Source organism: Mustela putorius, unplaced genomic scaffold (genome assembly GCF_011764305.1).
Source record: "Mustela putorius furo isolate JIRA1106 unplaced genomic scaffold, ASM1176430v1.1 tig00000450_pilon_pilon_pilon, whole genome shotgun sequence".
Lineage (NCBI taxonomy): Eukaryota > Metazoa > Chordata > Mammalia > Carnivora > Mustelidae > Mustela > Mustela putorius.
This window is the reverse complement of record NW_025421385.1, coordinates 20,452,044-20,473,828: the sequence shown is the minus strand read 5'-3', so window position 1 is coordinate 20,473,828 and position 21,785 is coordinate 20,452,044. Positions and strand designations below refer to the sequence as shown.

Below are 21,785 nucleotides of genomic sequence, written 5' to 3'. Positions count from 1 at the left end.
TTACCTGACGGGAGGACTCTCACACAGGGTCACACACACAGGGACGCATACAGGCAGACCATGGAAGAGGTGGCCTGAAGCAGGAGGTGCTGGTCCCAACCTCTGCTTCTGCCTCAGCTGACCTGCATCCTGGCCTCCGTTTCCCCCTAAGACTGGGAGACTATGATTTTGAAGGCCCCTCCCTGCTCTCAGAAACCATGATTCCTCAACCTCACATTAACCCCAATCTGAGAAAGAAGATAAACATGGTCTTGCCTGTTCTGTGGCCTGGGAGACCAGATGGGCTCTTAGGTCTCCCAAGGGCCCCTAGTAGGAAAAATCAAACTCATTGGAAGTATTATGTGAAACCAGTGGTCATAAGCTTTATGTTTCAGGAAATGAAAAATGTGGAAAAGAGAAGGTGTGGGAGGCAGAAAAATGTCCACCCCTTCCCCAAGATTTTCACTTCCTAATCCCTGCAATCTTTGACCATCAGCTCACACAGAATGGAATGCTGGGGTCTAATGAAGTGAAGGATCTTGGGAGGAGGAGCTGATCCTGGTTTATCCAGCAGGTTCTAAAAGCCATCACGGGCATCCTTACAAGAGGGATGCGCAGGAGCTCTGATAGAGAAGAGAATCTGAAGGGAAGGCTGAGGCTGGACTGATATGGCCACAAGTCAGAGGAGCACCTGTACCACGAGGAGCTGGCGGGCAAGTAACAGATTCCCCCCTGAGCCTCTGAAGGACATGTGCTCCTAACATCCTGCTGTGGGCTCTGACCTCTAAAATTGGGAGAGAAGAAAGCTGTTGTTTTCTGCCGTCCAGTGTGCAGTTGCTTGCTAGGGCAGCCACAGCAAATGAATACGGAGATTTTCTACTTAAACTTTTGTGTAGCCCCCCCGAAGTGGGCAGTAAAAACTGTGGTTAGGGGAAAAGCTTGAATTTTCCCGTATTTTTAGTTCTCTTCCCCATACACACAGCAGTTCAGAGCAAGTGCAGCTCTGCTTTTGAAAGTGTTTGGGGGCAGTGGCAAAAGTATCTTCTTAGCCATTCTTTACACATATTTTACTAATAATCTCTCCTTCACAGGTGATTTCAGCAGACAATAAATCCATGCAAGGCAGACGACCAAGGGATTCCAACCTCCCCCCAGCAGGCCTGGCTGCAGTGGAAGAAATTATGCAGCAACTCACGGCTACAGGAGAAAGCCTGCAGAGTAGGTGGGAGCTTGTCTTGATTCTCCATTGTGACGTGGGCTGAGTTTCTCCCCACTCTCTCCTGGCAGCATCCAGCTCTCTCCTTGTAGAATGATGAATGTTACTGAGAGGAGGACAATGAGATGATCCCGAGCCCAGGAACTAGCCTCCCCGGACTCCCACTCCTACAGAATGCCATCATGGAAAGTCACTCTCACGTGGTCACCCCCAGGCGACCCCCTGGTGGGACCCGTACAAGAGAACATCCACCGTAGAGTGGAAACAGAGGGTACTCCCAGTTTGAGAGCTACTTTTGGATCTTGTGACTTCCCAGATATAAGTCCTGGGGCAAATCATTTCATTTCTGTTGGGTTTCGTTTCCCTCACATGTAAAACAGGACTACTGAGTAAGATAACATGTGGCCTAGGATGGTGGTTAGCCCACAGATGTTTGTTAATGTTTGAGGAACAAATGAAGTATGCGTTCGGCATCAAAGACTAGACAATTCACCCGTAATTTTCCAACTCTTTCCTTGGATTACAACTTAAATTTTGTTATCTGTAGCTCTTCTAATGGTCACCAACATCTGCCTGAGTTTATGTCTAGGAAGAGGAAATCTTTTATTATCTTAGAAATTCAGAATGGCAGAGGACATATTTTTTCTTCTCCCACAGCACTTAGGTTTATAATGCAGAAGATTTATATAAAAGAAAATTGGTCAGTTATTATACGTGATGTATAACAACTGTTTTCGATGCAGGACTAGAACTATTTGCTCTTTGACCTAAAGCAGAACTCCATGGAAGTTCCTCCCTCCCACCCAAATCGTTCCCAAGTCACCAGGAAAGCAGGCTGTAGGAAGCCTGGTCTTTGCCCGTGCCCAATCTCCAAGAAAATGGCTCAGGCTATGTGGAAGCTGAGGCAGGGCATGGAGAATGGGAGACAAGTGGGCATCCTATAAGCCCTGGGGTTGACAGCCCTAAGCATGTGAATCACAGAAGGCCTAAGGCACAGTCCCATCTGCACACCAGGGCTGCCTTCTCCATTCCCCACACCTACCTAGTGAGCCCTCCGCTCCATTCCGGGAGGAGCGGCTTCTACAGAGGGCAGCGAGTTCTGCTGACGGGTGTTCTTCCCTCCTCCTCTTCATACCTTACGGCAATCAGCCCACACAGGGACACGCTACACCCTGACACCGTCCCCTGCCCCACATACAGACACATTCTCACTGAAGACACATCCTCATATCTGTGCACTCCCCCCAAAAAGCACTGCTGACCTTCTGACTCCTGGAAAATCCTATTCCTCCTACTAAAGAAAAATCTTACATGACTTAATTTTTCTACCGCTCAACCATATGGGAATCCAATATACATGCCTTAAAGCTTGGTTCTGGATGCAGTCTCAAACTTTGAACCAACTGTTTAGAATGACTTTTTTTTTTCTTTCTTTCCATTTTTTTTTTTTTTTTACAAAAACTATTAGCTCCACATTAAGAAACTAGGATATCGTTATCACTTCTCTTGGGACTTATTAAAACAAAAGAAATTGGAAAATGGAGCAACTTCTACGTACATTCTACATTTATGGATGAACACTTTAAGGAATTCACTGGGAAAAAGGAAACATTCTAAAGCATTCTGTTTACTTTTCTTTTGAATGACAATTTTTATTTCGGTGCCCTCTGTAGCTATCAAACAGACAGTAGGATCTATGGCCGTATTTGTGGCCCGAAGGCAGTCATCTAAACCCTGCAAACGTAATAGCAATACAGGGATTCTGGTTCTCACTGAAACTACAAAAATGACAGGTCTCTCTCGAGGCAAGTGCCAAATGCTTTCAATCATGCTAGACAAAGGCCACACAGCATGCATGAAAATCATGGAGGATACATGGATCTCAAACCTCTTTCCTTGGCTCTTTGAAAGTCATTACAACCAAAGTAGATGTTGTTTTCACCAAACCCATTTAAATCATGATTTAAATTACCAAATAAGAGAAACAAAATTTAATTAGTTTTATTTTTTAAAAAGTATATTTTTGTCCTTGTGACATAGTCTGATTACATATTCTAAAATTCAGTTGAGTATGGGTTTTATTTTTAGAAGATACACTGTATATATTTAAATCAGTGATTTATGTAAACCATACTCAGAAGTGTATCCCTTAATAATTCAAGAAGATTCTGTGAAAAGACCAAAACAAAGCAGTATTAATGTCTCCCTTCTGCTCTTACTGCTCCTCCCTCTTTTATCCTTAGACTTTCTTTGCTTGCACGATTACTTAATTCTTAAGGATTATCTATTCATTTGTCTGCTTGGAACTTTGTACTTTTGAAGAGGAAGCCAAGGAGTGATTGTCTTATCTCCATATAATGCTATTAATTAGCATGGTTTCTACAGATAAAACCTATAGATGGAAAAAAGAAACATGATTGCTGGAGTACACAGAAAGATTTTTTACCTTGCCACTTACTAAAGTGGCTTTCGTGGACTCTCATTATCCGCTATTTTGGTCATGTGCCATTCTCTCACGCCTGTAGTCAACATTTTAAGAGGGCATTCTAGAAGTCAGGTCCTAGGTTTAGCACGTGAAAGGAGTCAGATCTGACAAAGCTTACGGTTCAAGAGAGAACAGATACTACACAAATGACTATACAATAATGGTAGCTTTGAAGAAGGGCATGGTGGCACGGCAATCCTGTGGATTGTGAGGGAGTCTCAATGAAGACCTCTCTGGAAAGTAACATTGCTTTTTTTATCACTCATAAAACTTTTTAGAAAGAAGTCACACAAATATATTATCCCAAATATTGTATCAATTTTAAGGTAGAGTATGGCATGAGAAAGAAGGCTCTAGACCCAGATATAATTAGAATCCTTGCTGTTACTGTGGTGCCTCAAGCAACTCATGGTAAAGAGACATGGTTCCCTCACAAGATCGTTTTAATGGTCAAGTGTGACACAGAGAAAGCACTCAGTATGTAGTATAAGCTCAATAAACTATAGATAATAATAATTACAGCATTTAGTTGACTTATCTTTGAGCTTTCACATGTCGAGATAAGGCTAATTTTCCATTCATAGTTCTATCTTTACAAAAATGTTCTACTGAATGAGAAAACTCAAAAATCCATTTAGAAAAAAACACACCATGACTCCTGTGATTTTTCTTCCCTTGGGTTGGCCAGCAGGTATCATTTAATTATACAATAGAGGCACACTCTATTCTAGATTCTTCTTGGCAGATATATAAATACAGGCGAAAAGAACAATTTATACATCTGTGCTCAACAGCTTTCTATCAGCATTAGAAAAAAAATCTGGAATTGGAGCTTTTGAATTAGAACTTTTAAAATAGTGAACTCCCCTAGGGCAGTTAAGTATTTTCCAGGTCATTAACTATGGGACCAAGAGGGTGCAGCAGGCGAGAATCCTTTGCAGGCAGCTCAAATTCATGCAGCCCAAGAAGCATTTCCCACCATACTTTTAGCATCTCTTATTCTGAATTGCCCTCAGTACTTAAACAAATACCCAACCTGCACGACAGGGTCGGTCACAATTCCCTCATTAGACACTCCCTGCTGCCAGGGCTGTACATGAAGGTACAGACAATAGCTCCCAACCGCTGGTAGGCCTTATTAACATCCTTCACACTCGTGGCTAACAGGGCTTTATCCTTTTTGGTATAAAGACCAAGTAAGAAAACACAAAAACTGTCATTTGTGTTTTTAAGTTAAAAAATGAAGAATTTTACTCAATCCTGGAAGAGGGACCACATTACTGATAAGAAAAATGAGGCTTGCACAAGAGAAAAGGTTTGCTTAAGGTCTCAGAGCACGTGAACAGCAGAGCTGAAGCAAGACTCTAATTCATTCCACTCAGGGCTTCCCACCCCATTTACTGAGCCGTCTTGTCTGCCTGGCATTGGGTTATACTGAAAACACAATGAACAGACCCGCCTCCTCCATAAACTGGACCTCCCCCTTTCACGGTTGTAGGATTCACCTCGCACAAGGCAGGGCAAGCCCTGCAACCTGGAACAGCTCCAGGCACTTCCTAAACCATCCCGCCAGGGTTCTGGCTATGCCGGCTCTTCCACACTATACCGTCCCAAGATGGATCCGGGCACCCAAAGGCTCTTCTGACCTGCTGTGGGGCCAGCCTGACCAGGAGGGCCACAGTGCTGGCCCTCCCCATGCCTCCCGCCCCCATAGGGAGTATCTTTGCCAGCCTTTGGCTTCTATAAGCCAAACCTAAGCACACCAGGATTTCAAAAAGGTTCCCCTCCAATCTAGCCCTGACTAGAGCCTGAGTCACCTTGGTTTGCATGAGCTGAAAAGGCCACGAATGAAAGTAGATCACAGTCCATTCTGCAGAAGCTAGGGGGCTACAGGGGTCAAAGGTCAGGGGTTGCTCAGAATTGTTCTAGAAGGAGGTTGCAGATAGTATACTTCCTCAACTTAAAGGTAGAGCAACTGCATAAAGAATGGCTCTAGTTCGGAGAGAAGAACCCGTCTTACACACCAAGTTCAAACAAGAAATAACCCCAAGTCATTCTTAGACGATGAAGTAGAGCCCCTGAGTGCTCAGCCCCTGAACTGCTGAAAAATTACCTCCAAGGCAATGTGACTGGGCCGTGGAGACCAGGGCAGAATAGGATCCCACGGGTGGCGAGTGAGACATGCTTAAGTCCAGCCTTTCATGGGAACCCAGGGCACCTGGGAGACGAGAGAAGGACAGGCAGAGAAGACTCAGCAAACGCTTGCAGAAGCAATGGATACCTGGTTCCTTCACACATGCCCTCCGTCAGGGAGCTTTTCTGGACAGTCCAGCCTCAGTCTGAGCTTCCAGAGCCCCCTCTGCACACTTCTATCACATTCTATAATCATTGCCTGTTTACTGGTCGGTCACATTCATTTTTGTCTCAGCAGATTCCAGCATGGTGCCTAATACCCAGTGAGCATCAAAAAGTGTTCAGTGAATGAAAGAATGACCTGTGACACAGTGACTACAATTTGGAGGTACAACTAGGGCAGAGGTAAGCAGTAGTCATCTCAGAGTAGAGAAAAAATGAAAACAGAAGGACTGAAGGGGACCTTCCTTAACCAGTCTGAAGACAGAGTGCTACCCACCCCTCAGCAGCCCCTGAAGGCTCATCAGCCACAAGACAGCTGTCCCATTCTATTTCTGGGGTAAGGAGACCCATCGTAGAGCTAAAACATATGTTTCCCATAATTATCAAAACCAAGTGTTACAACTAAGAGAAAGGAGGAAATGGCAGATCTACCTAAGTGAGGGAAGAGTTTCTATTCATGTACCAACTCCATCTCCAACTCGAACTCTCTCTTAGAAACGTACAGACTTCAGTCACGATCCCAAGTTCAAAGTGGACCAAGTCCTGGGTCCCAGGGGGACACCCTTTCTAATTCACAAGGCATGTGCTCTCAGTGCAAAACTTGTCAACTTACTTTTTCCACGTCTAGATCAGCATCCTGCTTCTTCAAAAAACTGTAGAAGAAAAAAAAAAAGACATCAAAAGAGAACCGAACACTCTTTGCCTGGAAACCTCCCACAAAGTACCACCATAGAATTTCCATGTGCTTCAGACAATCAGCTTGCTCACAACTTTTTTCTCGTTCACATAATTGTTGCTAAGTCACAGTTGCCACAAACACCTGCCTGCAACTGCAAAGACCTGGCCCTCCACCATCAAAGGAAGCCCACACGAGATTTTGAGTTTCTGGAGTCAGGAAAGATAAAGATGGAGGTCTTACACACACACACACACACACACACACACACTCTCTCTCTCTCTCTCTCTTCTGGGTGCCTACAAGTCATCCATAGTTGGGACACATTTAAAAAAAAAAAAATGAGTCTTCCAAGGTCTTGTTCAACTCACCTCTTGACTTAGATCTTCCCTTAGTCCCCAACCCATATGTGCCCCACTTCCTGTCTGACTTTGGGTGGGCCTCAGTTAAAACAGCCTTCTCAGGATGGCCCCTCTTTCCCATCAGCTGGTATTCCCCTCTCCGGGAGGTGTGCCAGTCCAACTCACCCATAGAACTCAAGTCCCAGGATTACCTTAGAACCTTGTGCCAAGTCCCTGACAGAGCTGAGTGCTGATTCTGTGGCATCTGTGCCCATTTCACGTTACTCTTTAAAGTGCCAGGAGCAGACGGCAGCTTTCCAGTTTGCTCATGCGCTCTGCCTACAACCTGCCAATATTATGGTTCCTCATTTGTTATATGCAATTTTAGCTATTTGAACAAAGCTTCAGTTTTAATAAGATGTTAAAAGAGAATAAAAATGGCTGACTGGAATTATGCTGATAGTGTTAGGGAAGAAAGTAAAAGGTTTGAGGAATGTGAATAAAAAAGCAGAAATAATTTTTCCTGTCGTAGTAGAGACTCACACTTTTTTTCATTCTGATTCTTCGCGTCCTGGTCCGTGGTTTAAAATACTGCCATCACAAATCTCTATCCCCATCCAAACCATCCCAACGTACACACAAAAGAATTTTTGCACTGTTTGAAAGGGTGCATAATTAACAGTAACATCTTTGTTTTCTTTAATCAAAGATGACTCAGAATGAAGGAAAGAAAAAAATGACCGTGGGGAAGAGAATTAGAAACTCATATATTGTCTTCTGCAGATGGGTATTCAAATCATGAACTGACTGCAGACATGCAGGAGAAGCAGCATGAGGCTGGAGAGAGAGAATGTGCTAGAGAGCACGGTAATACAGCCGGTAACTTAGCAACCCACCTCACCCCAGCTCTTTCGTGCTTCGGACACACTGTCCTGTCCTAACTGAGATGCTACCAGGCAATATATGCCTTTGCTTCCAGTGAACCCACTGGGGATGCAGACCCTGCCACACTGGAAAAAAATGGGAATTCTCATTGTCCAAAAAAAAAATTTTTTTTTAAAGATTTTATTCATTCATTTGACAGAGAGAGAGAGAGAGAGATCACAAGTAGGCAGAGAGAAGGGGAAGCAGGCTCACTGCTGAGCAGAGAGCCCGATGTGGGGCTCGATCCCAGGACCCTGAGATCATGACCTGAGCCAAAGGCAGAGAGGCTTAACCCACTGAGCCACCCAGGCGCCCCCCCCATCATCCAAAATTTTTAACTAGCCTCCCTGTAACCAGCAAAGAGTAATTCAGTACCATTAAAATTTTTCATCAGGGGTGTCCAGATGGCACAGTCAGTTAAGCAACCGACTCTTGGGTTTGGCTCAGATTGTGAACTCAAGGTCCTAAGATTGAACCCTGCACTGGGCTCCATACTCAGCTCACAGTCTGCTTAGGTTCCTCTAGCTCCCTCTCCCTCTGCCCCTCCCCGCCTCTAAAACAAATAAATAAATCTTTAAAAAAAACGAAAATAAATAAACAAAAACCCAACTTTTCACCAAAAGGAACATATATAAAGTGGAAGTCTGACTTCCACTCGAACGTTTTTCAAAGAGGTTTAGGAAGGCGGTCATTTGGATTTACAGAATGGAATTTTCTATTTGCAAGGCGGAAGATTCCTTCACCTGCCACAGAAAGTGCACTTGGAGAATGACTACCCTTTCCCAAAGCAGTAAGCAAACTCCACCTCCCTCATGTAGACAGCACAGGTGCAAGGGCACGGGATGCCCAGTTCAACAACAGGGTCTTGAAGAATGAGCTTCAGCTCTGTAGCACTTCGGCAACTCGTAGCAAAAGGAAAACTGAAAACCTGTCTGGAGCAGCTGGCTGACTAGTGCAAAAGGAATATTATCCTTCCGTGCATATATGCAGCTTCATCCAATCTCTCTTTCGGGCTTTCAAAACAGATGGAGTTAATTAACAAAGACAATACATATATGTAACATCCCACAGCACAAAGCAGAAGGATGCCACAGCTTTCACTTCAAAGACTCCCAGCAAGCACGCCCGAGATATTTTTAGGCATCAGCTCCATTGTTTCAAAGAAGACCTGGTTTGGTGAAATAAAACTGTCACAAAGTAAAATTCACAGGACAACCCCATCTAGTACGAAGAGTGGCATCTGTTTTTAAAACCAGGCATCTCTGTCTTAACTAAAGGGTGTGTTTCTAGGAGTTGAGAATAAAGTTTGTCATGAAATGTCTAAGTGGAATAGAAGAACCTTTTATTTGGGACACCTGGGTGGCACAATTGGTTGGATGTCCATCTCTTGGCTTTGGCTCGGGTTGTGATCTCAGGGTCATGAATGAGACTTCTTTCAGCCCTCTTCCCCTCCCCCTTCCCCACGGACCTCCCCTCATGTACAGGTGCACCCACATACTCCCTTTCTCTCAAATAAATCTTTAAAAAAGAAAAAGTATCTTTTATTTGTCTTAACTTTAAAAAACCATTCTTTAAAAATTCATCAATTATCCCATTTTATTTTTATTCTAAATCTAAATTTTTGGAATATCCAAGTTTTAAGTTTGCAAAGCTTATTAAGGCAAGATAGATCTCTCCTTCCCTGTGCGTGTGTTTTTGTACAGACACAGATGTGTATATGTGGTTACACAAACCCTTTCAACAGTTGACTGTATTCAACTGTGGGCTTCTGGGCATTAGGGCATTTTCCATGCTTTTATTCTTCCTGCTGAAGTAGTGCTAATGTTTTGTTTGAGAAACATGACTGAAGTGACCCAGATTCCCCAGTGGAAAAGGCTGATCCATGAATGTTGCAAATGTGTGACCGCCTGCAGGAATGGAAGCCAGAGAACAAGGCCTTGGCCAAAAACGAGCTACTCCCAACTATTTAGATCTGATCAAATCCTCTATCTTTAGGAGAATACACAGAGATCTTTGTTCTTAGAGAAAACTCTAAAAATAAAACTGAGAAGTCTTCAACTATGGGTTTTCTCTTGATGCAGCCATCCCCATAGCCCCACCACTCTCCTATTTCCAACCATCTGGGGCACCCACCACAGGCACCTTACCCCAGGGCAGAGGAATAAAGAGACACAGTCAACGGGGCATCAGCCACAGGTTCAGAGAATGGCAAGAGGCTTGCAGGACTACAGGGCAGAGAGGGAGTTAAGAGGATGGTGGTAGGCTGCTGGGAGAAAGGTGGGAAACTGAGGCAGAGGCCAGCTAACAAGTCAGCCAGTTGAAGGCACACTCCTGGGGTTACCAGTGTCTTTTCTACTTGCCTCTATCCCAGGAAGGGGCTGAAAAATAGATATAGCCTCCAGCATATTCCTGGCACTGGACAAAGCATCGTCACTCCAATCTCACCAACCCTGCTGGGTTCAGGACAGGGTTCCCCTAATTAGCTTTTGCTGTCGGGCCCAGGACAAAATCACCTTTTCTCTCCTGTTTTCCCTTGGTCCCTCTTCTGTGCAGAACTAGATTTCCTCTCAGTGTTCTCACAGCACTTTATACTCAGTACCTGCTTCACGGTCTCCCCTGCTCAGACGCCAGCTCATCTGTGGCCAGGGCCATGCTGAGCACAACAGGGGTTGTAGCACCTCTACTGATGGAGGGGTGAAGGATGATGAGGGGCGGTGACAGAGTGACTAATGAAGAACTGCCCGGACCGGGATGAAGGAAACAAAGCTGCCCTGACTCAAGCTGCAAGTACAGGGGGTGGGGGGGGACGAATCCAGGGTGTGTCCACATACCACACATAGCTTATAGAGAACCAGAAGATGACCTTTCCTTCCATTTAGTCCTGTGTCTTTAGCTATAAATAAGTGACAAAGATCCAATCTGGAGATTCCACTGTTATTTTTAATACTGGCCAGTGTTTCCTTTCTACTTAAAAAAATGTGACTGAGAAACTAAGGTTCAATATACATGACAGTCAGAGTCACAATTCCCGAGTGAAGAAGGAGATGTAAGGGTGTAAGGGATATCACAAATCCGAGATTTGAATCCTGGTTCTTGGTTTTTGTTTGATTATTTTAAGAAAAGGAAGATTGAGAGAGAAATGAAATACACTTTTCTCTTGCCACAGAATCTTCTCTATTTCCAATTCAACCCTTTTTAGTTCTTGAAAAAGATTTAAAATATTCATCAACCTGCCAAAAAACATCTGCATGTTACTAGACACGTCTATTCACATCTGAATGGCTGCTTTCTGCTCCAACGATCATAGCTCTATTCAATCACAACTAAAGTGAGAACCTCCGGACTGTACGTGGTGTGATGTCAATGGCCACGAGGATGAAATGGCCCTTGGACAGCGACTTCCATATCAAGTATGTCAACAGGGGCACTGTGCCTTCGGTTATTAACTTGGGATCCAAGGCACAAAAAAGACCAGGCAGGGCCAGACTCTGCCACAATTCCAAAGAAAGCTGAGACACATACAGAGCATACACAGAAGCTCCTCAATGTTCCCTGGTGAAGGGGCGGCCCCTGGCTCCCTGCCTGAAGCCTGGAACAGGCCCACTCTCTCAGTGGGCTTCCTGAGCCTTCCACAGCTGCACACAGACACGCGGCACAGTGTTTGGGACCAGCCACGCTCAAGGTCACCACAGTCTCCTGTGTGCCCAACAACCGGGGCAGGCCCTGGAGACAGGAGCCAGCTCAGACAAGGCCCTTTGTTGTGGCGTATTCCTCAATGCCTGGTTTCCCCAGGAAAAATGTATTTTCCTTTAGCCATTCACTCTGGCCCCAGACTGGGTCATTCTCCTATGTTCTCCTCCACATACGAACCTTCTAATAAAGTTCAAGATGGCAGCAACCACAACCTCTTCTCTCATCTTACCTGTGCTCCCCACCCGGCTCCCAACCACGTTCACCATGGTGAAGGGCACAGGGCCTTGGTAACAGGTCAAGAGTCCTGAAGGAGTTTGAAGAAAAGGGTCTAGTCTGTGAGAGGACAGCAAAGGTGGCTGGGGATTGCCTTTGAGGATTCTAGCCTGGGAAGACGTGATGCGGCTGCGCCAATGTCCTATATCCTTTGTCCTACTACCACATTCTTACTTATTCTTATTTATGCTTATCTACCTCATTTATTTACCTCACTGATAAGGTAATCTGTGCTTATTGTAAATCCAGAGCCCTGTTATGATACTGGAGCTTTCCCCTTCTGGCTAGTTTTTCGATGCTGATGGAACTGTTACCCTCCAGCTCCGCACCTCCATTCTGCATGAAACAACCCATAGTTCATGGTACTCCTCTACTTCTGCTAGAGGCAAATGGGGACATAGCCCAATATGAACCATGTACCTAGTGCAATTAACTGCAGGGTCGATTTCAAGTGGTAAGGTGCAAACTAGAGGCTGTATCACCTAATGATTCCTCTCACCATTGACCTTTGACTTACTCTCTAAAACACAGAATTCTGGTCCACAGTGAGGGAGGAAGCAGTTGGACCCTGCTCTATTCCCTCTCTATGCTATTTCTTTGTTCTGGACTGGGTGAGGGAAAGGGTGCAGGAGGGGTCCCATACCACACAGCCCACAGGGCCAGGCAGGTAAAAACAAGTGAACAAAGCAGGTGAGGTGGGGCTGGGGGAGCTGAAGGGCCCTGCCCCCACCCAGAGGACAGCTGCAGCATGGCTGAGGCAAGCTGCCGTCCTGGGAGAATGCAGGCTCGGTTTTGCCAGACCTTCCAATTCTTTTCAAAAGAAACAGAAAATCTCCATTTTTATGTAAAACTGCCTGATTTTTAAATGTTAGTTTAATTTTTTTTAATGCGTCACGTGGTCTAACAAAATGTAATTATCGAGGGTATAATCCAGCCCATGGACTGGTTGGCTATCTTTCTGAGTCATAAGATCTAGCCTTTGGTTTCTCTTAATATTAAATAGGAAATTGGCTGCTATCTGCCCCTTGGGGTTATTTAAGAGCACAGAGGGGGTTTTTATTATCATGTAACAAAATAACCCAAGCACATTCAGATGCACAAAGCAGAGTAACAGGATCCCTTGTGTCTATGCAAATGTTAGTACTATGGGGCTTCATGTTTTGTAGAATTATCCGAAATGTATAATTACACGGTAGCTTCTAAATAAACAAAAGAGGTAACTGTAATAGCTTTAGAGGAGGAAGGTGTGACCAACTGGATCGAGCAGTGGGGTGGAAGCCTGAGTGGAAAGATGCAGAGACAAACCCTGTGCAGAGACAGGTGGTGTAGACAAGCCTCTCAAGACACACAGCCATAAAGGCAGCAGAGCAGTGAGGCGGCTGCTACGCGAGAACACGAGGTCAAGACACCGTATCTTCAAGATGGATGAAATCACAAATGTCTGTACGGTGATGGAATGAGCATCATGTCAAAGTAAACAAACCCTCCCTCAAGTACCAAGGAAGAGAATTATGTCAGCAAAATACTAGACAGTACTAGGGGCAATAAAAATTTTATTAGTAGGAGTTAAGAAGCCAAGATCTAGTTATACAGGTTTTCCTAAACAAGAAGTCAGAAAAAAAAAATCTCTACTACAACACACATTGCCCCACATTTTACACTGTGCCATTTCTGTATTTGTCCTTTTTAGCCTACTTCTAACAGTCTCTCTTTGCTAAAATACATTAGTTGCCATGGAAACGATGTCATAGTGTGTAAAACCATTTACTGTCCTTGGAAAGGCATTCATGATAAAAACTGAACAGTAGCATGTTTTAGAAAGAGATCCAATAGAGAGCAGGTGTGTAAGAACACCACAAGATCTCAAAATCGCAACTTCAAAGTATTTTGCCACCACTGTCATATGTCCCAGTTCCCCCCAAGTCAACCGGAGGGGCACCTCTCCTCCTCTCATACACCAGGAGTACTTGAAACAAAATCTCTGATCTAATGCTGGTGAAAACAATGGACTCCCTGTAATGCACACTTACTTGCCTGGTGGGGCGGGGCTGGGAGGCTGCACCATCAGAATGGTCTGTAGGCATCATAACACTTCTGCTAATGGGAAGGATTTAGTCCTGATACCTTCTGCTATCGTCATGAGAGAGAGAAAAACAATATCTAGTACATAGAGATTTAGACTTGCTTTCCTTATTGCCACAGATTGGCAAGACAACCCCCCTTTTTCCTTTCATTAACTCAAAATAGACCATATTTATTCCTCTGAGGTAAGATATTAAGCAGCTCTCATGTGCTACGTTGGCAAAAAACAAACAAACGAAACAAGGAGACAAGGTATGGGTCCCTTGGAGACTTAAAATCTGGCGTGGCCAGTTGGGTGAGGCTGGGAGCATGAAAGGCCTCTTGGACTTTGGGGAAGGGCCGGGTTTTATTCTAACTGCTGTAGGAAGACCATGGAGTGGTGTTGCCCCGCAATGTGATCTCCCAAAGATTTTTAAAAGCTCACTCAGCTGGCGCGGGAAGTGGAACTGGAAGTCAACAGTGGAGGAGCATAGAGCAGTAACGTTATCAGAACAGTCCCGACCAGAGAGGACAGTACAAAGCAGATGGAGAAAAGGGAGCTCTAACCAGGGTGACTTTATACCTTGGCTCCTGTGTGAAAGTGTTAGATTCCACCTACTGTCTTGGGAGCGATTAAACATCTGCACAGATGTCTCATTTTTTTTAGACCACGTATTAATAGCTGCATCAAAATGATGCAAGGTTGAATTTGCATCATTCAGTCAAGATTAAATTTGGTGAACTTCACTTTGCCTTTCTGACTTCTGCCATAGTCTGCCTGCTGCTGGGTGAGATGACCCATGATGAAGAGTTTTCGTCCTGATGTGATTAAGTCTGAAGGTGACCAATAATGAGCCACCTCTTTTGCTGCCCTTCTACAATCCTGGCCTAAGCAAATACCTCCCTTTCAAGGAAAACATGCAGGATGCTTATAAAATAAAGAATACTTGGACACAAGCGGTTAAGGGCAGCTAACTCCTCCTGGTCTCAGTGGGTGGAGCCCCCACCAGACACTGGATGTGATGACGGGCTGTGCTGTGGCCAGAGTTGCGCAAGACACCTGTTAGAGGGCCGATGGGAAACAGAAAATTACAGGTTAGGTGTACATGAAATATTTTCAGGAAATGATTCTTCTCAAGAATGGCCTAAATGGGGACGCCTGGGTGGCTCAGTTGGTTAAGCAGCTAGCTGCCTTCTGCTCAGGTCATGATCCCAGCGTCCTGGGATCGAGTCCCACATCAGGCTCCTTGCTCCGCAGGGAGCCTGCTTCTCCCTCTGACTCTGCCTTCCACTCTGTCTGCCTGTGCTCGCTCTCGCTCTCTCTCTGACAAATAAATAAATAAAATCTTAAAAAAAAAAAAAAAAAAAAGAATGGCCTAAATGCTTGCGTTACAGTGTTTTTGTCATTTACTGATGGCTAGCTATTTCACTTTGCAATACTCGTTCAGCAGTAATGAGATAAAAATGAAAACCAAGTGAAATGTGAAGCACTAAATTTTAATTTTTCAACAAAGCTGGTGATGAAATGTTAACTCACATAAAATGTTTGTTGAGGTTTGCTCTCCACCATGGGAACCCCAGTGACACCCTTCACGACACGAACCATAGCCACAGATCTGCAGAAATCAGCAACTACTTCAAATGGGAACTATACTGTAACGAGGCTGTGTCCGAGGACAATTTAACATGTGCAGCCACAGAAGACTCACTAACATAGCACTTGAGGAAGCATGACCTTTCTTTTAGGTCAAAAGATTGCCAGGAGATCACCCGCATTGGGCTCCCTGCTCAAGTCTGCTTCTTCCCCTCCCTCTGCTGCTCCCCTTGCTTGTGCTCTTACTCCTGCGCTCCTGCTTTCTCTCAAGTAAATAGATAAAATAAAAAAAAAAAAACAAAACCATTGCTCTTCTAACTTGATTTTGCTTATTTCTGAGTTTGGATTTTCTGGGCATATGTGAAAAGTAAAGCAATAGCTTTCAATGTGTTGGCTTCGTTAGCAGAAGAAAAAAAAATTAACAGTTAAATGATTCCAGTTTTATGTTAGTATTATCAGGTGTTTTATGCAGAAAAGTCAATTAATTCCACTAGTGGTTTGATTTTTTTTTTCCCCCCATCTATTTCCTGGGCTCAGACAAAGCTTGTGAAGTTCATTCGGTCAGTGGGGAAACATCTGTTATCGTGAATGCTACTGTAAATTGTAAAAAGTTTAACACGAGAGATGAAATTGTTTTTGTAGTGAAATACAAATACAAAGTTTATGATGCTAAAAACAACTATCCTTACTCAATCAAGAAATCTATGGAGCAGAGGAAGTCACTTGGAATTGTGGATGCATAATTCATAACTGCCAATTCAAACAAGGGGGCTATATCCTACCAAATGCAAAAGAAACTATAGATAGAGATATAGATGTAGAAATTGACAAGTAGGAAAACTAAAGTACAAAAATATTACAAACACGTCAGCACCATAATAGGTGTCTTCTATTTTACCACCTGTCATCCGCAACCAAGTTTTAGAAATGTATGAGAAACGACTCTCTAAATCAACCTAGTTGTTTAGTAATGGTATGATAGATGAATCCTGTAAAGTTTGGGTGCGTTCTGTTCCAAAACAGTTGGAAATCTTTCATCAAAGCAGTAAGTGAAGCGCCAAAACACTTCAGCTTTTAAAGCCTTTAGCCAATTGCAGTTCTTAAAAACAAGGCTTGCTAAAAGGAAGATGCTGAAAGTTATCCCGACAAAGCCAAGGAGGAACTAAACTCAGTGTCCAAGATTTAATTCTGAAATTATCTTAGGATGTTTTGAAGGAACTAAACTTCAGGTGATCTTTTGATGGTGCTCCTAATTTTAACTGGATATACCAATATTATGAACCAGAATACAGCGAAGTAATGAAGATCTATGATTTGTGTCACCTAAACGTGATAAGCCATTCAAAAGGATCACAGTGGATTTTATTTTCATGAATTTAATTAAAAATTTGGGGTTTTTTTGAAGATTTATTTATTTGAGAAAGAGAAAGTGTGTGAGAGCAAGCAGGGGGAGGGGCAGAGGGAGGGGGAGAGGATCTCAAGCAAACACCCTGCTAAGTGCAGAGCCCGTCTGGGGCTCCACCTCACGACCCTGAGGTCAGGATCCGAGCCAAAATCAAGAGTCAGACACTCAACCAACTGAGCCACCCAGGAACCCCTGTAAAAATATTAATGATAAAAACCTGAGTGGGGGTAAAATTGGGGTGAAAATATTTGGGTTAAAATATTAACACACTTCTACGTGAAAAAATAGTCTGAGAAAAGCCTCCATTTAGCAGAATTTGCTCTGAGCTGATTTGCATCGGTAGAAAGAGCTCTTTTCTCAGTGAAAAATATTTCACATTTTCATAAATGCCAACTGAAGATTGCGACAATTTCAAATATTGACTATAAGACACAACCTTGAAGGAAACTGCAGGCAAACCTATGAGAAAACTTAAAGCACTTCATTCTTCATAAAAAATATGTGACATAGGTATTAGAGACATACGGCTAAAAACTGACTAGACTGAATATATACCCCCAAATAATTATGGTCTTTTGCTCTTTCAAATGCTTAATCAGTATAAAAAGGTTTTTTTTTTTTCTCTAATGTATATGGACACCTCTTTAATTTTTTGAAATTTTATTTTTGAAATTTTGAATAGAACCATTTCCAAGGTCCAAAATATTATTGAAATGATGTCAGTTAATAAATCAACTTTTTAAAATTCTGTAATACGATTTCAGGGACTCCTCTCAATACTGTTAGGATCCCACATCTCTCTCTTGGCTCCCACTGAGAGATGTGGGAAAATATGAGATGCATTTATGTATTGAGATGATACACTCAAAGCGTCAAATTTTCTAGTAGAAAAATACATAAACAGTGTTCTAACCACACCACCAAACTTTTTTTTTTTAAGATTTTTATTTATTTATTTGACAGAGATCGCAGGTAGGCAGAGAGACAGGCAGGGGGTGGGGTGGGCCGGAGCAGAGACCCCAATGCGGGGCTCAATGCCAGGACCCTAGGATCATGACCAGAGCCGAAGGCAGAGGCTTAACCCACTGAGCCACCCAGGTGCCCAAACCTACGCTTTGTATAAAGCAAGACAAAAAACAAAAAGACTAAAGATTTCCCTTCCCAAATCATTAGGCATTTCACAAAACAGCAGGTTTTAAGACATCTTCGTCAATGCAGCATCCTTGTATGAATGTCAAAGAGAGATGAAATGTAATTGAAAAGAGCGAACTGGTTTGGTGCCCCCTCTCTCATTTAGTGTTCTGGAACCTCCTTATGAATTACACTTGAGAAATGAATCCCTTCATCAACTCATTCTTTATTTAGCGGGTGAGGACTGAAGAACAATGAAGAGCTTCTCTTCTTACAGACTATAACCTCTAGGACTCACCCTGATACCTTTAAAATACACAACTGAAGGATCACACCCAGTAAAAATTCTTTTCTAGTCTCCAGCATCACAGTAAACTCATTAAAGAAAGGCCTGGAATTCTAATACTTTCCACGGACCCGAGGCTCCAGGGCAACTGAAGTCCTTCCTTCCAGGGCACGTGGAAGGAAGCTAAACAATGGGAAGCCCCAGATCCCCACTTCGCGGTGGGAGATCTGGTACACGACTCTGCTCCTGCACAGGGCAGATCTCCGCACTTCTTGCTCAAAAGGAACTTCGTACAAGCATGTTAAGGCATGACTTACTCGGAAGAACAAGCGTCCTCTAAGAATATAAGCAAGGGACTATGCCGCCATCATTGTTATCATCATCATCAAGAGAAAATACAGCTCAGACATTGTTGCAGGGTTGAAGTTTATGCCTAATACACAACTGTAGACAAAAATGTTACTTCAGGGGCACCTGGCTGGCTCTGCGGTGGAGCACGTGACTCCTGGTCTCACGGTCATGAGTTCAAGCCCCAAGCTGGGCAAAGAGTGAGCCTGCGTGCATAAATTTATTAATTAAGATTTTAAGAAGATTTTATTTATTTATTTGATACAGAGAGAGAGAGGACACAGCAGGGGGAGCGACAGGCAGAGGGAGAGGGAGAAGCAGGCTTCCCGCTGAGCAGGCAGCTGGACTCCGGTTCTATCCCAGCACCCCAGGACCATGACCTGAACGGAAGGCAGACGCTTAACCGAATGAAACACCCAGGCGCCCAATAAATAAATATTTAAAGAATGCTACTTCATTTCTCCACAGTTGAATTCAATTTGATCATGACCATTGCATTTCTCATTATGGCAAAAAAACACAATCTTGCCACTTGATGATAACTTAATCTCTTCAGATTTAAAATTTTTAGTTGTCTCACTCAGGGCCTTCGCTAAACCTATCTCAAGCTTCTTCCCTGGGGCTATCTACCTTTCCCCGCCCTTCTCCCTGCACCCCGCCCCCGCCTGGTTTAGAGGACAGACCACCAGGGCATGGGTGAGGACCCAGTCCAGACACTGCCCTCCACACCCTCACCGGCTTCCCTGGGATGTTTCTTCCTTTCGTTGTTGGGTGTTGGGCCTCCTTCTGCTGCTCTGCTGATGTGACTGGTAGATGGAGCCCAACCGGTCTCCAGGAGTGAGATTGCACGGTTCCTTCTGTGCAGCCTTCATTCTGCCTCCAAGCCGCTCGCACCCAGCTCCCTCTGCACCTCCACATGTGCCCCCGAGGGCCTGCAGTCCCTTGGGATCTCTCCTATGCCACATGCACGCCTTGGGCAACTGGGAGGCGACAGCACTTCGGGGCTGGTTTCTGCCTAAACATGTCCCACTGCAGGGCACCCCACAGGTGGTTTCCTTCCAGGGTGCCAGGCAAGGAGGCAGAGTGTCCTCCACCATCCCGAAGGAGGGGATCTTGGCGACCCATTCACTTCTCTCTAGTCTCCTCTAATCTCTCCCGGCTCCCTGCTCCAGGTACTTCCTCCTTCCTGCAGCCCCTTTCCTGCATGGCTTACTGTACAGTACATGCCGGGCCTTCCGACATCTGCCTCCTCGGAATCCACAATCATTTTTCTAACAAAGCCTGTCTCTTTTGAGTGAAGGCCTGGGCTAGCTCTGGTCTCTGAAACATGCTTCAAGGGCCTGTTTTGAAAGTCAAAAGCTGAACAATGTCTTCTTTGTCCTAGACCATATTCTGTCCTCCCCCTGAAGTAATGGAATCCTTAGCCTCAATGGGGGAGAATCCCAGGGCAACAAGAATTAGAAGGGAAAGTAAACTGAATACTAGTCTAAGATACTATCACCACCAAAGCAGCTCATTATAATATGCAAGGTTTCAGAGACCCCAGGACACACATCCAGGATTTTTAAATATTTTTTTTTACGTAAATTCTATACCCAGTATGGGGCTGGAACTCACAACCCCAAGATCAAGAGTTGTACCCTCTCTTTGCTGAATGGGCCAGCCAAGCACCCTATCATTCAGGATTTTTTTTTAAAAAAGTGCAACATACTGACATGTCATTCTTCTAGAAGACATAGTTTATAGTCAACCCTGGAACAACATGGGTTTGAACTGTGTACGTCCACTTATACATTGATTTTTTTAAATAAATACTGTACAGTATTGCAAATGTATTTTCTCTTATGGTTAATTTTCTTAATATTTCCTCTAGCTTACTTTATTGTAAGAGTAGGATATGTATTATACATATAACATACTAACTATGTTAACTGTGAAGATCAGTGAGGCTTTCACTCAACAGATAGCTACTAATAGTTACATTTTGGGTAAGTTAAAAGTTATACATGGATTTTTCGACTGCCCAAGGGGTCAACACCCCTAACCTTTGTGTTGTTCAAGGGTCAACTACGTACATATTTGAACCCAGGGCAAAAGAGGTCTATGGCTTTTGGTTTCTTGAAGTATTTATAACTAACGTTCTTAATCACTATCCCAGAGATGAGTGGAGATCCATTCAACAGGAAGCCACCCTTGTTCAGCGTCATTTTAGAACTCTTCACTCCCCTCGATTTCCTTTTCCTAAGACCTTCCTGCCTTTGGTTTCCCCTTCTCCATATGTGCTGTGTTCACTCCTCACATCCTCAAAACCTCAGCTCCTTCCCTACTGTATCCACCATCCCAATTCCCAATTGCTCCCTACCCAGCCTGAATCCAACTTGCAGCTGATTCAATGAATATTTTCTTTAGTCTCTTAGACACCCTCCTCACTTGACTGTTGAAATTAATTCTCAACTCTAGGTCACCACAAGGTCAGATTTTCCATTCCAAAGTAACAAGTACTACCAAGCAAAAATCACAAAACTGGCCTAAAGGAAACCATTAAAAAGACCTACAAATTCCAAAGGGGCCTCACTATTTCTCTGTAATACTTTTTTTTTTTTTAAGATTCTATTTTTAAGGAACCTCTAAACCTAGCATGGGCTCGAATTCACAACCCCAAGACCAAAAGTCACATGCTCCACCAACCAAGCCAGCCAGGCACCCTCTCTGTAATACTTTTTATCCACTTGTTAACATGTTACCCTACATTTTCATGGCTGTTTGGACTTTTTCTAGATTCTTTAAGCCCCACTTTCATATCCAAACCTTCCAACCCTGTATGATGGCTCAGTCTCCAATTTTATTGAAAAGCTTCAGGACACTCCATGTGTCAGTATCTTCATCCTTGCAGTAATAGGTAGAAATCACACATGTAAAATACTGCGCCTTCCCCTCAGTAGGCATTCAAACTTACAAAGAACTTTCCATGTGTTCTTTCTCGTTCCAAGTTATTGCTAATTTTTATCCCTTTGAGAG

General features: G+C 43.8%; 1 protein-coding gene across 5 annotated transcripts in view; it reads right to left on the bottom strand.

The window, feature by feature from the left end:
* The window catches only part of FYN (FYN proto-oncogene, Src family tyrosine kinase), a 210,291-nt gene that overhangs the window by 174,512 nt on the left and 13,994 nt on the right, over window positions 1–21,785 (bottom strand). For 3 of the 5 annotated variants that reach the window (XM_004753523.3, XM_004753532.3, XM_045080199.1), the window contains exon 2: window positions 6,649–6,688. The exons of 1 other annotated variant lie outside the window; for it this stretch is intronic. The gene's annotated coding sequence lies outside the window, so the exon portion shown is untranslated. Of the gene's footprint in view, window positions 1–5,793; window positions 5,899–6,648; window positions 6,689–21,785 lie in introns of all 5 variants that reach the window. One more of the 5 variants, XM_004753526.3, reaches the window with a different exon arrangement.